Source organism: Alligator mississippiensis, chromosome 4 (genome assembly GCF_030867095.1).
Source record: "Alligator mississippiensis isolate rAllMis1 chromosome 4, rAllMis1, whole genome shotgun sequence".
In the NCBI taxonomy this organism is placed as follows: domain Eukaryota; kingdom Metazoa; phylum Chordata; order Crocodylia; family Alligatoridae; genus Alligator; species Alligator mississippiensis.
The window spans coordinates 229,159,391-229,179,809 of NC_081827.1; the positions used below are offsets into that span (position 1 = coordinate 229,159,391).

The 20,419-nt window shown below is 40.6% G+C and overlaps 1 protein-coding gene across 8 annotated transcripts in view; it reads right to left on the bottom strand.

The window, feature by feature from the left end:
- The window catches only part of MBD5 (methyl-CpG binding domain protein 5), a 290,901-nt gene that overhangs the window by 154,081 nt on the left and 116,401 nt on the right, over nt 1-20,419 (bottom strand). For 2 of the 8 annotated variants that reach the window (XM_019480376.2, XM_019480373.2), the window contains one exon: nt 18,079-18,137. The exons of the other annotated variants lie outside the window; for them this stretch is intronic. The gene's annotated coding sequence lies outside the window, so the exon portion shown is untranslated. The remainder of the gene's footprint in view (nt 1-18,078; nt 18,138-20,419) is intronic. 8 annotated transcript variants of the gene reach the window in all.

Consider the following 20,419-nt stretch of genomic DNA (forward strand, 5'->3'; position numbering starts at 1 on the left):
TGTGTCCTTTTGGCGTGTGCTGGGAGATTATGAAGACCTTTTTGCTAGGTCTGACTGGCTATGGACAGAAGTTGCACATAAGCCAGTTTAAGTAATCAGAAACTGGTTTTAACTTGTAGCAGAACAGCTCAGTTCACAGAAACCAGTTTCAAAATGGCTGAAACTAGTTTAAGATAAGCCTGCTTGAATGCAGCGTCAAGACTTAAGTGATTTGGGTCAAACTGGTTTATGAAACTTCTGTCCCAGACCCCTTCCTGGTTCAAGTTAAATCACAGTCCCCCCAACATCCCAGCATGCTTTCCAGCCCTGGACTGTGCTGTCTGCTCCAGCTGAGAGGGGTTGGGAGGCGGGAAGGGGAGAGAGGCAGGGACTGCCCCCCCCCCCCAAGGTAAACCCTGGCTAGGGTCTGGAGCCAGGAAGGGGGAGTTAAATCCCCTTCCCCTGAGTACAGAGCTGTCCTGCCCTGCTAAATTTACTGAAAGTTACTGTTGGCTGCAACTGTGGACTACAAATCCCAGAGGCACCTGATAGCAGGAAGAGGAAGTGATGAGCAACCCTGCAGAGCCCTGCTGCTGTAATGCTGGACTGCAAATCCCAGAGACCTCAGGGGCAGTAGGAAGAGAGCCGGGCTCTAGCACCCCCTGGCTTCTGCCTGAGCCACTGCAGGCATGTGGCTGCATTTCCTGAATCAAAGGTAAATGTGTGACCAGCTGTTTCCCAGTTTAATCTTTGCAGCTTTGACTAACCTACACAGACTGAATCAATTCAGCCTTGGGCTTTTTGACTGTCTGTACTTAGCCACTGTGTGCCACAATAACTATTTTTACACTGAGGTGGATTTAGCTACAGGAAGTAGAAACCTCTGGACCAGGGCAGCATCTTTAAATTCCACTAAGCCATCACCAGTGTCTGCTTCAAAGAAGGGAAGACTGTATTTTCCCAAAACTGGTTACAATTCATACATTTGTCTTTTTTTTTGTTGTATTTCCTTCTCTCCCTTTCTTTTTCTCTCCCAATTGTGTGCTAAGTCACAAAATGGTGCCCAAATAGCAGGGGAACAGTTAAAGGATAAAAATCAACTGCTGAATAAAGTCAGAAGCATGTTTACTCTTGCATGAGAGAAAGGGAAGAATCTGTCTTACCTGTGAATTTTCATTCTAGGACTTCCTACACCAGTCTTTGCAGTGGTGCATTCCCCATCTCCACAGTAAATGGAAGCAAACCAGACCTTTGCTTCAAGCCTGGGCTTAAGACCACGTCTCAGGAAGAACTCTCCAAAACCATAACTTCCTAAACTGAACAAGGCTATATAAAAGTACCAATCATTTAGGACAAAGACTTGACACAAAATCCACGGATTTTGAGAAACATCTACTTTCAAACCTACTAACAAGAAAACAAACAACAACAAATCCTATGCAAAACACAGTCCTCCAAGGTAGAATAATACTGTGACATGGAAGAGTCCTAGAATGAAAACACAGAACTTTCCCTTCCTCCTTTCTCTTTGTGTCAAACACTCTGCCCATGAGGGAACGTAAAATGTAGCAAATCATCCCCAAAGAAGGAAGGTATCCAGGTTGTAGCCATATTGGTCTAGAGGAAAAAGCAATCAGGACTCATAGTAGAGATTATATCTTTTATTAAACCAACAAGATTTTTGCAAAAAAAAGTTTGCAAAAAAGTTCCTTTAATTGCAATTAAAGAATTTTTTTTTTTGCAACAATCTTGTTGGTTTAATAAGAGATATAATCTCTACTATGAGTCCTGATTGCCTAAAGATTCATAGATGTTAAGGTCGGAAGGGACCTCAATAGATCATCGAGTCCAACCCCCTCATTGAGTCCGACCCCCAAGAAGGACAAGAATTTAATCTAGCCATATAGGGATTGAAAACAAGTGTAACATATGCAGCACTATGGTACCAAGTAACAGTAGAGTTGAGGATATTAACCTGATGTTGTCTGAAACAAAGTTTAGATGGAAGAACATTGAAGAACCTTATAGACCACTTTCTAAGATGCATACGGTCTCTCTGACTGAAAAGTGCTATTCTTTTCATGTGGTAGTAATGGCAGTTATATATGAGAGTTTGTATGCTTCTGTTATATACACATTTTCCCCCTGCAGTGTTTGTTCAAATCTAACTTAAGCATTTCTACTTCCTTGTGATGTTTGGATTCAACTAGAAAAACAATTACTGCCCAAGAAAGAGGGTAATATTCTTGTACATTGATGAATGGTTAGTTCACAGAGCTAAAGCAACTAAAGTTTCAATAAGAGTAATGCAAGCAACAAAACTCTTTGGAAAAGTGGCAGCAAATAGGCAGGATACTTTCAGTAACAAGAAAAGGCCTGAAAATTATGAAGTGAAAAAGTACCTTTATCAGCACTTGTAATTTAGAGATCAGGAGCATGACAGGAATCTTCATGTTGCTAGAGAACTGATTAGACTGCTAGCTCTCAAAGAACCTTTTGTAATGATAATGATAGATTCTTAAGGATGGACACACACACAGAGTCTGCTTGCAGTACCTGATTCACTTTCCAAGAAGAATGAGCATCGAGTCCCATGCTCAGGCTATCTTGTAAACAGCACTAGAACATCCTTTGCTACAGCTGACTTAGCCACTTTGAGCCTTTCTGGTAAGGCAGGATATAAATCTAGCAAACAAACAAATTGTCCACCCTATAACAATAAATATAAAGCTCAAATGATGCACATGTTTTTTATTTAATTTCCTCCAAAAAAATCAGGAAGGTGTTACCACCATCTTAGAAAGTGACTCTAGTTCCCTTTCTTCAGCTTCCCAGCTAGTATGTTACAAAGGACTGGATTTTTGTTCAAGATGAGTCTCTTTTGCATTATAACCTGTATTTCTGTATTGAGAATGTAAGTGGAGGTTCCAGTTGCACTTCAAATTCTTAGAACAAAAGTTGGAAGGTTAAACTGAAGGTGTTTATAATCACTGTCCCTGCCCTTTAACAACTTTCTCCTCCAATATTTATTCTTACTAGCTGCATGTGTGTGTGGAAGAGGCAGGAGGGCTTTTAGCAAACTTAAAAAAAACCCTCTATACTTTCAGACATCTTCCTTACATGCATATCTTGGCTTTTCAACTGAACTTGGTATACAAATAGGTCTCTCAACAAGATTTCAAACTTCTGATTGATAGATTACAAAACAAGACATTTTAGACTGCATTTCCTCCGGTTTCAGGTGACCTCCCTTCCTTTAAGCAACAGAACTAAGGTTTCTGTTCACAATACGATCAAGGGTATGTCTTCAAGCTGCGGTAAACATTTAATCCCTTATTAGCAGTTATTTATATACCATATCTCTGAAAAATCACTTGATAGCCTAGAAAGAGTAAGCTTGATAATGACTGCATGCAAGAGGTTTTACTTTCATGTTTCTTCCTTAGGCCACATTCTCCTATATAGGAGGATATGGGATATTATCTGTACTCTGATGACCACCTTCTGTGAACCTGACTTCAAGTAGCTTTTAAGCAACATTCTGAATGAGCTCATCAAGAAAAATTAGATGTGGGGAAAGATCTGAAAGAATCTTAGAAAGAAAGATGCACTGAAAGTTACTGCTGAAAGAACTGCGCTGAGTATCTACTTGAATAAGGTCTTTGAGAGGCTGGGCAGACATTTGTCTGGGACAGTAGGGGGTTGGACTAGATGACAGTTGAAATCCCTGTCAATCCTAGGACTACATAATCCACATAACTCCATTTTTGGGGTAGTGAGTTTCATTTTGTCATGGGAGAGGTGTGCTAACATTTGATAAATCAAACACAAACTCTCTCTCCTAGGAAAAAAATTGAACTGGATTATAAAATCAGACACTATGGTTCTGTGAGGCCCGTAACTTTCTCTTCTACTTGTTTGCTCAAAGCTAGGTTCTGAAGCCTTCTAGTAGCATTGGCTCTGGGGCCCCATGTAAAGGATGTGGTGGTCAAACTGCAGTAACAATGTTTGCTTACTTGAAAGCAGGAATTTATTAATTTAATTTCTACAGGAATACCTATGTAGGAATTAAATTCAAACAGGGAATATGCTTTATTGAAAAGTTCCATTTATTTAGTAGGAGTTTAAACACTTTTCAGTAGCAATCCCTGATCAGATTATGTTTAGAGAAAATAATTTGATAAATCATTCATTTCAGAATTCACACCTTAAAAAAAAATCTATCTTCTGAGGAACATCTTGAGACCAAAGATTGAAAATGGGCCGGGTACCATTGTTTCTCCTACAACCACAAAATATCATCTAGGCTTTCCAAAAGTTGTTTCTCCAAAGAACTGATTCTATCATTCCAATGTGTATGGAATACATCTATTACATCTTTCACCTTATAATGCTACGAAAATCTTATTGAAAGTGTTTCAATTTACTCTGGAGAGAAGATAAATTTGTTCCTTGGACAATAATTATAACCTTCACCGATTACTTCAATCCCCCCTTTTCCAGGATCGTTTACTCGTAGAAAATATGGCCCACTGTGAAGCACTTCGTCTAGGGAAAGAAGGAATTCTGCTCACAATTTGGAAATCCAAAATCAAAATTAGGAGCTGGATAGCCTTCCAGAGAATCATAGCTAGAGTCTTCCAGATTGCTTGAAAGGCAGCAATAGCATCTTCCTAATGAATTATCTTCATGCTGCAAGCTATCTTCAAAGGAAGTTCCTGCTGAGACTACACAGTTTGAAGATTCTCCCTTAAGAAAAAGGAAGGAATTTATTCACTTGTCTAAGGCTTTAGGCTGCTTTGTGTTCATACACTCCAAAAAGCTTACCAATAATATATTTGGAAGGATATCAGAGTTTAACCTGCAATTTCAATTTGTTTCAAGTGGAACCGTAGCTGTCACCAGGACATGCCTTTGTAGGTTTTGAATATACAGCAAATCAGAGAAGCATCTGAAACCTCAGTCATGAAAGAGCTGTTAGGTAACTCTAATTTAAAGTAGATTTAATTATTACTTCTGTCTGTCTGCTGCCACCATGTTCATAAAAGCTTTGCAGTGCAGTAAAGACTTGCACAAGTCTGAAACGCAGAATCTCAGGGCTGAAGTTCCCATATCCAAAGCTGCTGCTGATTTTGTCCTCCTGTTTTTTTGTTTGTTTTTACAAATGATTTTTTACAAGAAAGAAGCAAAATCTACCACCTGGAAACCTGAAAGCTGACACCTTACTCCTGCCTTTTGTTCAAGCTAAATTTTCATTTTCAGAGAGCTCAGAGGCATCTCGCACAAGAGAAATTCCTTGTCCAGAAGAGCATTCCATCTCCCCACTCGCCTGTGAAATCTGAACTATCATAACCAGAAGGAAACATATTTCTGCAACCTGCTTGCCACCAGACAACTTTAAGGTAGAAATACTGTTTAACTTTTATCTGAACCTAATTTACACAAAATGAATTTTCCAACCAGGAGATCTTACAACACCTTCAGCTCTCCTGTGAAATATGAATTTTCATTTTCACCTAAGAGAAATTTTACAATCTTTGCATTCTCTACCTGAAGAAGGGTTAGTGTGCCTGAAAGCTTACAAAAAAAGACTTTTTTTGGAAATATCTAGTTCTTCTAATAAGAGATATCACCTCTGCTAGGAGTTCTGATTCCTTTTGCCTGTAGACCAATACAGCTACAATCTGTATCCCTGTGTACAGACATGTGTGCTTTATTTTCTAAAAATGTAGATACCTATCACGTCAAACATCTCCAACCAATGGTGCTGACCTGAGGCTGAGTTTTTTTTCTCAAAACTCAAGATTTAGAGATCTCTTCTTTTCTTTGGAACATCTACAAGATCTCTCTCTCCCATGAAAGATTTTGATACTTTTTGCTGAACTTTTAATACAGGGGTCAGCAACATTTATGGGCAGGGTGCCAAAAACACCCACAACCTTGATGTGTAAGTTGCTGTCGTGCTGGGGCAGATGGTGGGGAAGCCAGGAAAGGCCCGATCCCTATTGTGGCAGCCCCAGCCCTTTCCCTTCCATCCACCCCAAAGTGCATGTGCCAAGAAAAATGCTTTGGAGTACCACACTCTGGCACGTGTGCCAGGGGTTGCCTATCCCTGCTTTAACAGTTGGTAGAAAGCAATATTTTTAAGCACCTTGGCCAATTCCTGAGACAAAAAGCATATTATCAAGGAGACCAAAAAGACAGTGTGCAGGATAATTCAGAGAAGGCTGAAGCAATGCCTTTTTAACTTAAGTCTTCACAAATAAAGGCAACTATCAGACATCAAGGACAGTTGGCAGCAGAGACAGGGAAGAAAACAAGCAGCCTTGAGTAACGTCAGAACAGGTTATGGAGTCCGTATGCACCCTAGGGTGCTGAAGGACTTGGCTGAGATAATTTCAGAGCCATTAGCTAACTTTGAGGACTCATGGGGCACATCCAGACAAGCTTGCATATGCAGTATACAGTGCTGCACACCTGTCTGTTGCACTGCAAACTGCAAGTGCCACACATGCAGGCATTCACCGCACTGCTAATTTGCAGTGTGGCAGATTGTTTGAGGGTTGTTTTTTTTTTTTTTTAAACACTGGGAGATCGCAGTATCAAAAACACAGCACCTTAAAGTGGGGTGGTGTGTACAGTGGCAGTGTGTGCCACCTGAAACTCATCTGCTGGAGGCCCCCAGGACTCCAGGTAAGGCTGCTGGAGCCAGCCCAGGTGCTGGCACCAGCCTCTCCTACCCAACCTGAGGCAACTTGCCGTATACCTGAGTACATGTGCACAGGCATCCAGGAACAAACAGCAGCGGCATAACTATGTGATGCTGCTATTTGTTCCCGGGGAAATGCATGTGTGCGTTCATCTGGACACACCCATGGAGGTCAAATAAGGTCTCAGATGATTGGAAAGCAGCAAACAGTGTTCATCTATAAGAAAGGGAAGAAGGATTCAGGGAAATACAAACCAGTCAGCCTGACCTTATACCTGGAAAGATCAAGGAATAGGTCCTCAAGGAACGCATTGTAAAGTACCTAGAGGAGAACAAGGTGATCAGGAACAGCCAGCATAGACTAACTAAGAGCAAGTTATGCCTGACTAACCCGATTTACTTCTATGATAAAGGAGATTGGCTATGTAGATACGGGAAGAGCAGTGAATGTGATGTACTTTGATTTTAACAATGCTTTTGACACTGTCTTATAACATTTGCATTAACAAGTTAAGGAAATATAGGATAAACAAAAGTACTGTCAAGTGGATACATAACTGGTTGCATCTTTGTGCTCAGAATAGTCTCAATGTCTAGTTGGGAGGAAGAATCAAGTGGGTTTCCTCTGAGGGGTCTGTCCTGGGTCCTGAATTGTTCAACATCTTCATTAATGATTTGGTTGATGGGATCAAGTGTATGCTTAGCAAATTTGTGGGTGACACCAAGTTGGTGGAGTTGTACATACTGTGGAGAGCAGAGCTAGAATCCTGAATGACCTGAACACATTGGAAAAATGGTCCTCAGTAAATCAGCTGAGATTCAAGTGCAAGACAAGTGCAAGGTCCTGCATCTGGGAAGGAATAACTGCATGCAGAAATTGAAGAAACGTGGAGAACAGAATGACTGGCTGGGCTGCAGTACTTCAGTGAAAGACCACGGGTTAAAGTAGATCAGAAGCTGAATATAAGCCAACACTGTGCTCTTCTTGCAAAAAAGAGCAACAGCATACTAGATTATATTAACAGGAGTGTCACAAACCAAGATTCTTCCACTTCATTCAGCACTGGTGAGGCCTTCTGCAAAGAACTGCATCCAGTTTTGGGCCCCACACGTCAAGGAGAATGTGGACAGTTTAGAAAGAGTCCAGCATAAAACAACAAGAAAGATTAGAGGCTTGGGAGGCAGGATTTATGAGAAAACCTGAGAGAACTAAGGTTATTTAGTCTGCTGAAGAGAAAACTGAGAAGAGATTTGAGAGCAGTCTCATATACCTGAAGGGCAAGTATAGAGAAGATGATTACGGGCTTTTCTCTGTGGCTGTAAGGGACAGGATTAAGAGCAACGGCCTCAAGCTTCAGCAGGGGAAACGTAGGTTGGAGAGAAGGAACTTTCTGATTATGAGGGTGATCAAGCATTGGAAGAAACTGTGGAATCTTCATCCTTGGAAGTTTTCAAGAGCGGGTTAAACAGATACTGGGCCGGGATAGTTTAGTCAGGGATGATCCTGCCTTGAGCACAGGACTAGATCAGATAGACTCATGAGGTCCCTTTCAGCCCAAATTTCCTATGGTCCTGCATCTGTGCATCTGCACAGCCATGCCAACGACTGGTCTCAGTGAAGAGAACTTTCTTGTGGCCTGCTCAGTGATCTCAGCCTAGATCTTACCCCTCACTGACCGTTAGTTCCAGCAGCTCGCTCACTTCTCTTTCTGTGGGCTCTGACATGTGAGCTGGTTCATATGGATCAGCCCTCTTAGAATAAGCTTTGCCCATAAAGTTTGTGGCTTGTTTGCTACATCCTTACTCAGTAGAGAGAACCTTACTCCAATTTTCTATACAAAGCCCAACCCCCCCCTGCCAAAAACAACTCGGGGTGGAAGGGAAGGGCAGGGGGAGAAAAGAGGAACAAAGTTGCATAAAAATTGTTTTAAGACCATGTAAACTCTAGTACAAATCTGCTATGTTCATGACTGAAGGCACAGCATGTTGGGAATTTTTTTTTGAAGGACAGTTGCAAGGTCAGACTTGAAGCAAAGATCTTGCCTGCCAAATAGTATCAAGGACACAAGGATTCCCAGACTGAAAAAGCTGTCTGAAGAGGAAGGAAGTGGGAATAGATACTTAGATAGTAAGTATTTTGGGAAGGGGAAAATCTTTTTTGTTCTGTATTTGCACAGTTCCTAGCACTGTGATTTTCAACCTTTTTAAACTAAAGGCACCCTTTGATAGAACCCTCAGCAGACAAGTCGCCATACGGAAAGTGTCAGCTCTTCATTTGTACCCGACTTTGACAAGAAAAAAATTATACAGCTATTCTTCAATTCTAGAAAAGTCAGAAAGCCCACAACAGGTCAGAATTCAAATGGAAATCCATAGCGTTAAAAGCAATCTTGTGAATCATGCTTGCATACCTAACAGTGCTAACATGGTGTGGCATGCTGCAGCACTCTTGAAAGGATCTCAATGCATCCCAGAGTGCTATGGTACCCTGGTATAAAATCACTGGCCCACCATAACAAAACAGGGTGCCAACTTCATGGCTGGGGATTTTTGGTGCCACTGAATTATGAACTATGCATCACAACGTTGTAGCTACAGTACATATTAAGATCATATTTTTTCTGAATTCCGAGTATCAACAGAATTTCAGGATCAGATCATTTCACATTATTGAAAAGGCATCTTTGTTAAGCAGAGTAACTGTACATCATAAACACTACATTGCACAACAGTATCTGAGCAGCTATAATATTGCTAACAACATGCAAATGTAGTCCAGGATAAAGTATTTCACATATCATTGTAAGGCATGACATCTGATATAACAGTGAATCAAAGGAAAAAAAAATCATTCAATGACGTAGAAGGCACAAAAGTATATAAGAATCCTGGTCTTAAAACCTATACATTTTAAGGTGTAGTCTCTTCATATCAGCTAACATTATTATCAAAAATACCATTTCTCTGGCCTCTGACCTCTTGATCAGGGTTCATTTTCTACTTTTTGAGTATGTGCTTGCAAATATCACCTAAAGGTAAATTGAGACTTATTAGTATGCCATTCTTCACATCTATTTACAGGAAAGAAAATCAAGGGATTCCACTGCTGTAGTACACAATATCCCTTTGAGCTTATTTAAAAGCTGCTTGCTATACCAGAAAGCATGCAACTGTGGGAAAGAAATATGAAAATGAAAAAAGCGGGGGAAAAGATTTTACTTGTTGCTGTGTTCACATTTAGAGTAACTTTTGAGTTTCACATCAATTGACTTGATCAGACTACTGCATGGAAAGCTGCTTTCTACCTTCCTATTCACCTCACCAATTTGGGGTGAAAGTAGCAAGGGATAACAAAGATTAGAGTCCCACAAATTCATACCTGTGAACAAACAATTCACAAAAAAAGACTGATAAGATGAGAATGCGCTTTATGGAAGATGACAAGGAGGAGAATGAGAAAGAAAGGGAACAAAGGGCAAAGAAAGGGAGATGCATCAGAAAATGCTAGACATGATCCTAGTTCAAGTTGTCTTTCCTCAGAATATTGCTGCATGGTGCACCCAGAATCCATCTCTTCACCACAGCCAAATGCTATAGTCATTTAATATCAAGTACTGGAGGATCCTTTTCACTGCCACAAAAAATAGGACTTTCAGTTTCTCTCAAGACAAAGAACCTGGAGTTATGAATCATATTACATATTTTGTCATGTGCATTAGTACTAAAAATGAAGCTGCAGGAACTGCATCAACTTTACTTACTTGCCATGCTGAGTGTTGAAGTTCATTCATTTTATGTGGATTTTTTAAAAACATGTCCTGTTTGTAAGCATTAGTTTAAGCTTTTAAGTTATTATTAATCAGTTGGTAAACATTTTTATAATAATGCCTTTGGACTCCAGAAGGATGCTCCTGGGCTGAATCATAACACATACCAATTTTGGCATGCTTTTCGTTTCGAGGCTGTTTTGACTCGTTTTGACCTCAAAACAGTAAAATTGAAACAAAAGCCTTCAAAACAGCCTTGAAACAAAACAAGAGCACTCAGAACGTTTCAAAAGTTTTGAAACATTTCAAGTTTCAAAGCTGGGCTTGCTCACAGCGAAACAAAAAGTAAGGAGAGGGAGGAGGAAGAGTGGGGGAAAGACTCCTTTGATATTGATTGTGTAGCTGGTCAGTGACTGTGACCCTTCCCTGAAGTCCCTTCCAATCCCAGTGCTTTGTGGGAGGGATGGTAAAACAGCTGTGCCTTCATACACACACATAAACAGTCACACGTCATGAGTTTTGCTTGTCAGCAGCCTGAGGTGCAGTTTCCCAGAAACCTCTGCACCTATCTCCTTAAAACTTGACAGGCTTTGTGGCCTTAGCAGGGGTTACTCTCCCTGCTGTTTTCATTTGAATCAGGAAAGAAATGACAAAGTTATAGGCATTTTTCATGATTCTCCATTGTAGCCTATGGGTGAAACATCGAAACAGCGTTGAAACAGTTTTGACGAAATGAAATGGAACAGTCCTTCGAAACTAAACAAAACCCTGTCCTGTCGAAACGGAAGTCAAAACGAAATGGTGCTATTTCACATGGCCCTAATGGTTATGTTAGCTTGCTACCATATTCAACACCTTTCAACAGCAGCATTTTAAAATGCAACTGTTTCACAAAAAGAAAAAAAACACAAATGGGTTTTTGTCAGTGACTACAATGCCCAACATAGTAAGATAACACATTTCATAAGTAACTACACTAGCTATCAGGAACCTTGGTTTCTAAGAAGTTGTGCAAATTATAGCATGAACTCTTAATACTAGACATGACAGTACCCTAGTCTTGAGTCCTGTTGTGAAACACTACTCACTTACCCTGCAGACTTCCAAGGGTATATTCCACAGGTATTGTACAACTACTCAGATAAATTAAAGTACCCTCTCTCCAGTCTGGGTTTCCATAATCAGCCATGGGACAAAAAGGTGAACTGGGTTGTTAGAAATATATTTGGCAGTTGCAATGAGTTGGGAGAAAACATTTAGTTGTGAGAAAGAAGGCATTATTTATTGCTGCAAAACTGGTGAGTTTCCAAAGAGCTCAACACCACTGGCTTTTCCAGAGATTCTTACAATTAATACAATGAATCTACCTCACCTAATCTAAGAGTAGAGGAATCTCTCTTCCAGTTGATTAACTGAAGCTTGGCAAAGCAGGTGCAGATGAATAAGCACAAGGGTCATTCAAGATCCTCAGCATAAAGCAGGAGTGATAAACATTAAAAGCCGCTGCAAATCAATTACACATTCAGTGGTTAAGTCACCAAAGGCAGCTGCATTCTCTTAATAGCCACACCTCAGTTGAACAGCCCCAACTGGATTTCCAAAAGCATATTTATTAGGGCTGTGCGAAATTTCGCTGGGTGTTTTGATTTGAAGCTGTTTCGATGCATTTCAAGCTCGAAACAGTGATATCGAAACAAAACAAAAGCCTTCAAAAACAGCTTCAAAATGAAACAAGGATACTCGAAATGTTTCAAAAGTTTTACCAAAGTGCCGGGAAGGTTGGTGTTGCTGCTGGCCCCAGACAGCAGGAGCAGCCTCCTGTGATTTGGCGGGCAGATCGGGGGCCCTCACCCCCGGGAGGAGTCTGGCACAGCCTCCGCAGCCCTCCCGGGGGTGTGGGCCCCCTATCTGCCTGCCGGATCACAGGAGGCTGCTCCTGTCACCTGGGACTGACTCTGGGCACAGCCTGCACCCAGTGCAGGGAAGACTGGTGCTGCCGTTGGCCCCAGCCAGTAGCAGGAGCCTCTTGCCATCTGGCAGGCAGATCAGGGCCTGCCTGCACCCCTGGGGGGCTGTGGGGGCTGTGCTGGACTCCTCCCGGGGGTATGGGCCCCCAATCTGCCCTCCGGATCACAGAAGGTTGCTCCTGCCATCTGGAACCAGCAACAGCACCAATCCTCCTGGCACTGGGTGCGGGCTGTGCCCAGAACTGGTCCCAGGTGGCAGTAGCAGCCTCCTGTCATCCGGTAGGCAGATCAGGGGCTGCACCCCCGGGAGGAGTCTGGTGCAGCCCTCCCGGGGGTGCAGGCCCCCCAAGTCTGCCTGCTGGATGACAGGAGGCTGCTACTGCTGTGACAGTTTTGCTAGTTAGCACCTAAGTGCGCAGTTTCTTGGAAACTTCTGCACCTATCTCCTTGAAATGTGGCAGGCTTCATGACGTCAGACGAGGCTACCGTCTCTACATGTTTCATTCAAATCAGACTAGAAATGACGAAGTTATATGTAGTTTTGTGCTTCCCCGTTATAGCCTATGGGCAAAATGTCAAAACAGTTTCGACAAAACGAAATGGAACGGTGCTTTCGAAACTAAACAAAACAAAACGAAACACTGTTCTGTCGAAACAGAAGTTGAAGCGGAACGGTGCTGTTTCTCACAGCCCTAATATTCATTGCTTCTGGCCACCCAAATATCCTACTGCTTAATCACTAAAATAGTGATCATTATATGCTGTTCTATGCTCAGAGAGGCTCTGACACTAGTGGTCAGATGTTGGAAGCAGAATGAACTTTGTCCTGAAGTTCTGAAGCCACATCTGGTCATTGCAAGACTGTGCAATTATCCTATCCCACCTGTTCCTACTGACTGGCCCTAGTGCAAAGCTCTGTTGATTACAGATAATCAAACTGTAGATTAGACAGAAGAGTCTGTGAGAAATCTATTTCTGCTTCCTCGAGTAACTGTAAACTTGTCACAATACTGCACTGTGTGTATAGCACAGCTGAAATCCTGTCCCAGTGAAATCAATGAGATTTTGCCACTGACCTGGGTAGACCCAGAATCTTACCCATGGTTTCAAATAATGCATCTTGGTTTACCTCCACTGATATAAACTATGTAGCTAACTTTTGAATGTACCCAAAGACTGTATTCAGAGAACGTTAGAGCTGTGTAGTTCAGTACTCAAGTCAGTCAAGTGACAAAGCTAAGTCTACACACAAAATTTCAACTCTACTACTTAATGCAATTATTTACATAATATAACAAACATCTTCAATATTAGAGTAAAAAAAAGATTCAGATTTTAGATCTTGTAACATTTTCCACCACTTTGCATGGAAAAAATGGCTCTTTATATCTAGACATCTTTGATTTTATGCATGTTTTTACTTTAAGGAATACACTTAATTTTTTCCAGCATCAATGAACTGTATATTTTATTTTAACAAACAGTATATCCTTTATCAGTTTAGGAAACAAAGCAGTTAAATATGAAAGTAATGTAGCAGCAAACTTAGATAACCAATATACGCTAGGACACTTTCACTATTACTCTGTTGTACACTTAATATGTACTGTTTACTTTGTAACTTTCAAGAAAATGACTTTCATGGATTCTACCTAACTGGCAAATGGAGAGTTGTAAACAGTACTGCAAAATGTTAAATATGTTTATAGCGAAAGCAGATGAAAAAAAATGTGTGCTGTACTAGAAGAGAATTATTATGCAATAGTAAAATTATGAATAGCATTTTAGTGTCTATGTATAAGGGGGTTAGATTTAAGGTTTCACATATGGAAAGCAGAATAGTATTAGCTTTGAAATAAGATGCAATTTCTTAGCATTAAGGGTAATTAAACTTTAGAATAGCTTACCAGAGAAAATGGTGGACTTGCCACTGCTGAGAGTCTTTAAATTAAGACTAGGTATCTTTATTAAAAGATGTGCTCTAATCCAGCTTCTGGGAAAAATTCTACAGGCTGTGTACAAAGAAGGTCAGACTAGATGATCACTGTAATCCCTTCTGGTGTTAAGGTCTGTGAATCTAGCTTGCTCTTTTATAAATGCATGAACTGTATAAACTGTAGTAAAAGCTAGTCTTAGGAAAATAAGTATATATAAGCTTGAAGACATAACAGAAGATAAGTTGAGTAAAAAAGGTAAATTGCAGTTTTGTCACAAATATACCCTTTAATTTATGCTTCAAGAAAAATGTTCCTAGTGTGAAAAGATTTTAATATGTTGTATGGTTTTCTTTTCTTTTTTTTTTGTTATTAAAAATTAAAAGATGGGGTGTTGTATCAAGAGTTAAGCTGCAATCACAAGAAGACTTTAATTCTCTCAATCAATTTGTAGTTTTGGCAAACCAAACTAAAAACTAAAGTTATTAACTAACAATTATGAATTTTATACATTTAGAAGGGACAATTATGACCATTTAAATCTGATCTCCACGTGACAGATCATAATTTCATCCAAAAATACCAGCTTCAAGCCTAATAACCAGAGATTCAGGTTTTCCATTCACCACACAAAAATACAGATTTTCTTCTTTAAAGGAGAAAGACACAGGAAACCACAGGTTTCCCCTTGCAGGCTGGCAGAGTTCCAGCCTGCAAAGGGCTGCAGGTTTAGAGTGAGGGGCACTGGCTGGGAGTGAGGGGCATCAGCAGGGCTGGGGGACAGTAGCTTGGGCGTGATGGGCAATGGCATGGGCAGGGGCACAGTACGAGCATATCAGGGCTGAACAGCAAAACAAAGCGGGGTTGGGGGGGAAGGGGCACACACAAGACAAGCCACAGCTGGACTCGTATCCTCGCAAGTGAAAGAGGATGAAGGACCTCTTTTTTTTCCTATATTAATAATTAAAAGAAAATAACCAACCCAATATATAGGTATTTAGAATTTATTATAATATAATGATTGAGGTACTGGTAGACTTCTAGACTGCTTTCAAATTGTTAATATAATAATAAAACATTGTGTTCAATTGATACATATATATAGTGGCATTTTGATTGCAGAAAAACACAGATTTGGGGGGGAGGGGGGTTAATCAGAACATTTTAGATTTTTTTTTTAAACCAGAGAATTTGGGATTTTTAAACAGATAAAACTAGGCTCCCTGCTAATAACTTATTCCATCAGAATTACTTCTAGATATAGTATGATATATAAGTGAGAGCCAACCTTTCTGACAGATGTGTCACAAGCAAGCTCTGCACCCTTCCCAAGTGCCACTCTGATCCCCTTTCCCTGGCCAATCTGTTGCTCTGCCCTATCTGCCACTCTGTTCCCTTGTGACAGGTTGGAGGGAGCATGCCATACAGACAGGCTGCTTGTGCCACTTGTGGCAAATGTGTCACAGGTTGGTCACCCTGGTATCATCATTCCATTAGACATTTATTTTTCTGTAGTCAAATGTGAAATGACAGGCCTGTTGGTAAAATGTATCACACAAAAGCAGTGATCCATTTTGATAACAGGAACCTGAAAGTTTTAAAAACCTTTTATATCCTTCTAACAGGACAAGGAAAGAAGCAATTTTATACAAATATGTTATGAAATGTTAATATTCTGTCTAGTTTGAATATGGTACTGTCATCTTTTCCTATGACAGGAGGACAACAGAAATGGGTTTTTTTAGAGCAACAACAAACTGCAATTTAAAAATACTGTTTAATACATAAAAGTCTGAGAAGTTAAGTTTTCATGCATATATTACTTGTTCCTAATTATTTCCATGAAAAGAAAAGACATGAAATTCACACAGAGGCATTTTAAGTTTAAAAAATAAAGACTAAATTACAGAAATCTATTTGATAAAGGAAGCTGAATCTTACACTGCCATACTGAAGAAGATGCCTGACAAAGAAGATATTTACTTCTGAATTCTTAAAAAAAAAATTGTAAAAAGATTAATTCTACTTTAGTGAGATTGTTATAAATACTGCAGTTTACTAGTTTTGTTTTTTGCTAATTTACACTAAAATAAGATATAGCTTTGTGCTTCCTGATCTGAATGAAGCGACAAGAATATTCATATGCAAATTTGTAGCAATACCATACTTTACTAACATTACTACTTCCAAGTCATTCTGTTCTTTATCGGTTTTGGCCAGCTATTATCTTAACCTGATGAACTCACATGCATATATTTCAGGTGTAACAATGTGACTGAAGTCAGTCATGCTGGACACTAAAGGCACAGACAGAAGTGCAGCTCCCCCACTGTAACTGAGAATGCTTTTCAGGAAGCATTCTGAAGTACAAAGATTTCCTGGAACAAACAGAAGTTCAATGTTACTTCCAAAGGGGGTGGGAGTTTAGCTGCTCGCTGGGTACCTGCAGCAGGTTTCCCCTAGCAATGGCCCCTCCTCCATCCCAGCCAGTCCTTATTTCAGAATGGGAGGAGGGAAAAGGGAGCAGAGGGAGCTCATTCAAAGAGTTCCCTAGTTGGCTCTGGAGGGTGGGGTGGGTGAATTGGAGCCCCCACCCCACCTCAGGGGAAGCTCTGAAACACCTGCCCCATTTTACAGCAGGGGGCTGAAAACCCCCCAGATTGAACTCACTCTGCTCTCTTTAGACCCTACCATTCTGAAAACAACTTGAGGCTGGGAGGCAGCACAGACAGAAGTTACAGAAGAGGCTGTTTTGAAATATCTTCACCTGACTCCTCATACAATGAGGGCTCAGATCTTCATCTAAATGGCCATTTTTGAAGTAGTCTGCAGCTGTGCATTTGTGTTTGGTCACAGCTATAAACTGCTTTCTGTGGCCAGATCAGGTGAAAACTGTCACTTAGGTCTGCACTCTAAGATCTTTGCATTTTAAGGTATTTGTAACAGTTACAGTGTAGGGACATGAGCAAATTACATACTGGTCATTTTTCCAGACAGATGAAATTGTGTGCGAGTATTACCAGAGTTAATGTAAAGTGCATGTCTTTCAGCCAGTGGACAAACATGGGGTGAAATCCTGATCCTATGCAAGGCAATAGAAAATGGTGCCATTAACCTCAATGAATGCAGGTTTTCCATTTTCTTCACTAGAACTATCTGACATGAGAAAGACAAGTCATATACCACAGCCACCAAACCTCTTTAAATCAGTAGTGAATATCTCAGACCACAAGGTGAGCTAAAGCAAAACTAACTTTCTTCTGAATTTATTTATTACAGACATAAAATATAGCTGGAGTGTCATTAATTCTGGGAAACATCACTTTTCCTCATACCTGCAGAAACTAAAACACAGGATCCTGACTACTGCAGATAGATACTAGAATTTGTTGAATGTGCTTTAGTGTACATTCACATTCTTTCTTCTCTTAGGCATATAATGGCATGAAAAAGGATTTGCTTCTCTTTTGACAGAAGTGTCAGTAATCTTTGGGCCACAGAGAACAGCTTTAGGTCTTGACTGTAACTTCTGTACAGTGGTAGTAAACTGTATTAATAAATAAAATACACTAAGTAAATATTAGCCCCCTTCAGATGAAAAGGTAACTTTTTCCTTTTTCTGTATTGAAAAAGAGAGATTTTTAGGAAGAATAGTGGACAAAACTGAAAGACAATATGGTGCCATAACAAATATATTCTGAGCTGACTGTGAACGCACTGACCTGCATACCGGAGTCTGCACAGGCCAAAATACATACTGGAGTCTGCTGTACAGAGATACCTGAAAAAAATCTAGATGTTAGCTCTGGAACTATAGTTTGTTTAGCCATATTTGTGTGATGCTGCACTTGGGCAAATAAATCTTACTTTTTAGAAGAGCTAATTAGCCCTGAAAGTACCCTGTTAACATAACTATATTGCTTCCCATCCTGGGTCTAAGTTTCTAACTTTGCAAAGCACTCTCCTTGTGCCACATTTATGAACTTTCCAAAGTTACCTAAAAATGAGCGGCTGAATCTTGAATACTGACTTCAAAGTATTATTCACAGAAATAAAATGGATATAAAAAAATTACAAGAAGGTGTGTTTGAGAGCTCTTATTTGGGTTCAACTAAAATAAACAACTTCAAGCTTGCTTAGTAGATTGTTGTCAGGAATTTCAAACTAGCACATTATGAAAAACAGTGCACAGAAGGCACTGTAACCTTGCTAAGTGCAATTCTGTCTATATATTAGAAGTTTAAAAACAAACAAACAAACAAACAACTTTGCTAACATATTTAGCACCACCATAACTATGAATTCTGTGAAAGATAAGCCAGTCATGATTTCAGTGGGAGCAGAATAACTGCATGGTTTTGAATGCCCTGCCCCCCAAAAATCTAAACTCATGGTATGTCTTCGTTGACCAGCTCACCTTTTATAGTTTTCCATCCAATCCACCAATTTGCCATACACTTAAAAAAAAAAAAAAAAAAAAATTCTGTGTGTCAAACTTGGAGCTGCTTTAAGCCCAGGGTGGCTTATTAGGCTCATCAGAAAGGGTAGTGGTAAAGGCCAAACTAACTTTTAACTCACTCACTTTGAACTGAGGGAGCAAATAAGCCTAAGCAAGTACAGGCGACCCTCGCAATTTGCGGGGAATACGTTCGAGATCCCTGTGAATGGTGAAATCCGCGAATACCGACAATAGGCTAGGAGACAGTATTTGTGCTAACTGATCACCAATTAGCTGATCCCTAATCTCCCTTTAATTTCTTAAAATCCCTCCCTTGCTCTCTGTCTCAGTCAGCAGAGGTGGTGGCCAAAGGACTCAGGGAGGAGGGGGAGGGGGTTGACAGGGAGGGTTTGCAAAGGAACATTGTGATGGGAAGCTGTTCAGCCTTTTTCTGTAGGTCCTTATAAATTTTTCGGTAAGGCATCATTGCAGCCTCAATTTCTCTCTTAACCTTAAGGCTTTGTTCCATAGAGGGATCATATTCAAACATTTTGTCCGTGAGTTGTTTGCTGTATCTGAAGAGCTCAGCTAGTGTTCCTAAATTGAAATTAGGTCCTTCCATCTCTTCATTTTCATTATCTTCATCTTCACTATTTGTCATGAGTTCTGCTAGGTCCTCATCAGTCAGTTCCTCAGCATGCAACTCAATCAGTTCTTCAACCTCCAGTTCCTCCATATCCTCAAAACCCACCCCTCCAACGTCAAAAACCATTCTCACAATCCTTTTGATCTCCTCACCAACAGATGGGAGACCAGTGAAATAGTTGACTGCTTCCTTCCACAACTCCCTCCAACAGGTGCTGATGGTTGATGGCTTTATTTCATTGAGAAGCGATCACACCCTAGTTGAGAGGCTGAATGAGGGAAGTTGTGTTCAGCAGTAGGAAAACCACTTCCATGTCAGGGTAGGCACATTGCACTTTGTGGGTGGCCTGGTGCATTGTTCAAGATGACTAGCACTTTGAAGGACAGTCCTTTGGAGTCTACATATTTTTATACCTGTCTGACAAAACAGTTGTGGAACCAGTCCAAAAATAAATCAGCCGTGATCCAGGCCCTCCCTGTTAGACCACCAAAAAACCGGCCAGCTGTGCTTATTCTTGCCCTTTAATGCCCTGGGGGTTCAATGTGCAGTACAGCAACATAGGTTTCACTATGCAGTCACCTGCGGCATTAGCACAGAGAAGAGTTAGCCTGTCCTTGGCTACCTTGAAGCCTTCTCCTTCTTGGAAAGGTATGTTCTTGTTGGCATCCTTTCCCAAAACAAGGCAGTTCCATCCATGTTGAAAACCTGTTTGGGCTCGTAACCCTTTTCCTCAATGATTTTAAGAAGTTGCAGGAGACAATCCCGCACTGCCTCATGGTCTGCTGATGCCAATTGCCCCATCAACTTCACATTATGTAGGCTGTGCCTCTTTTTTAAATTCTCAAACCACCCCTTACTTGCGGTGAATGAAACTGCACTGCCATCACTACTCCCCTCACCACCTGATGCTTGTGCAAAATACTTCCATAAGGTCAAAGCCTTTTTTGCAAACAGCAGGGCCATCCACGGGTGCTTGTTT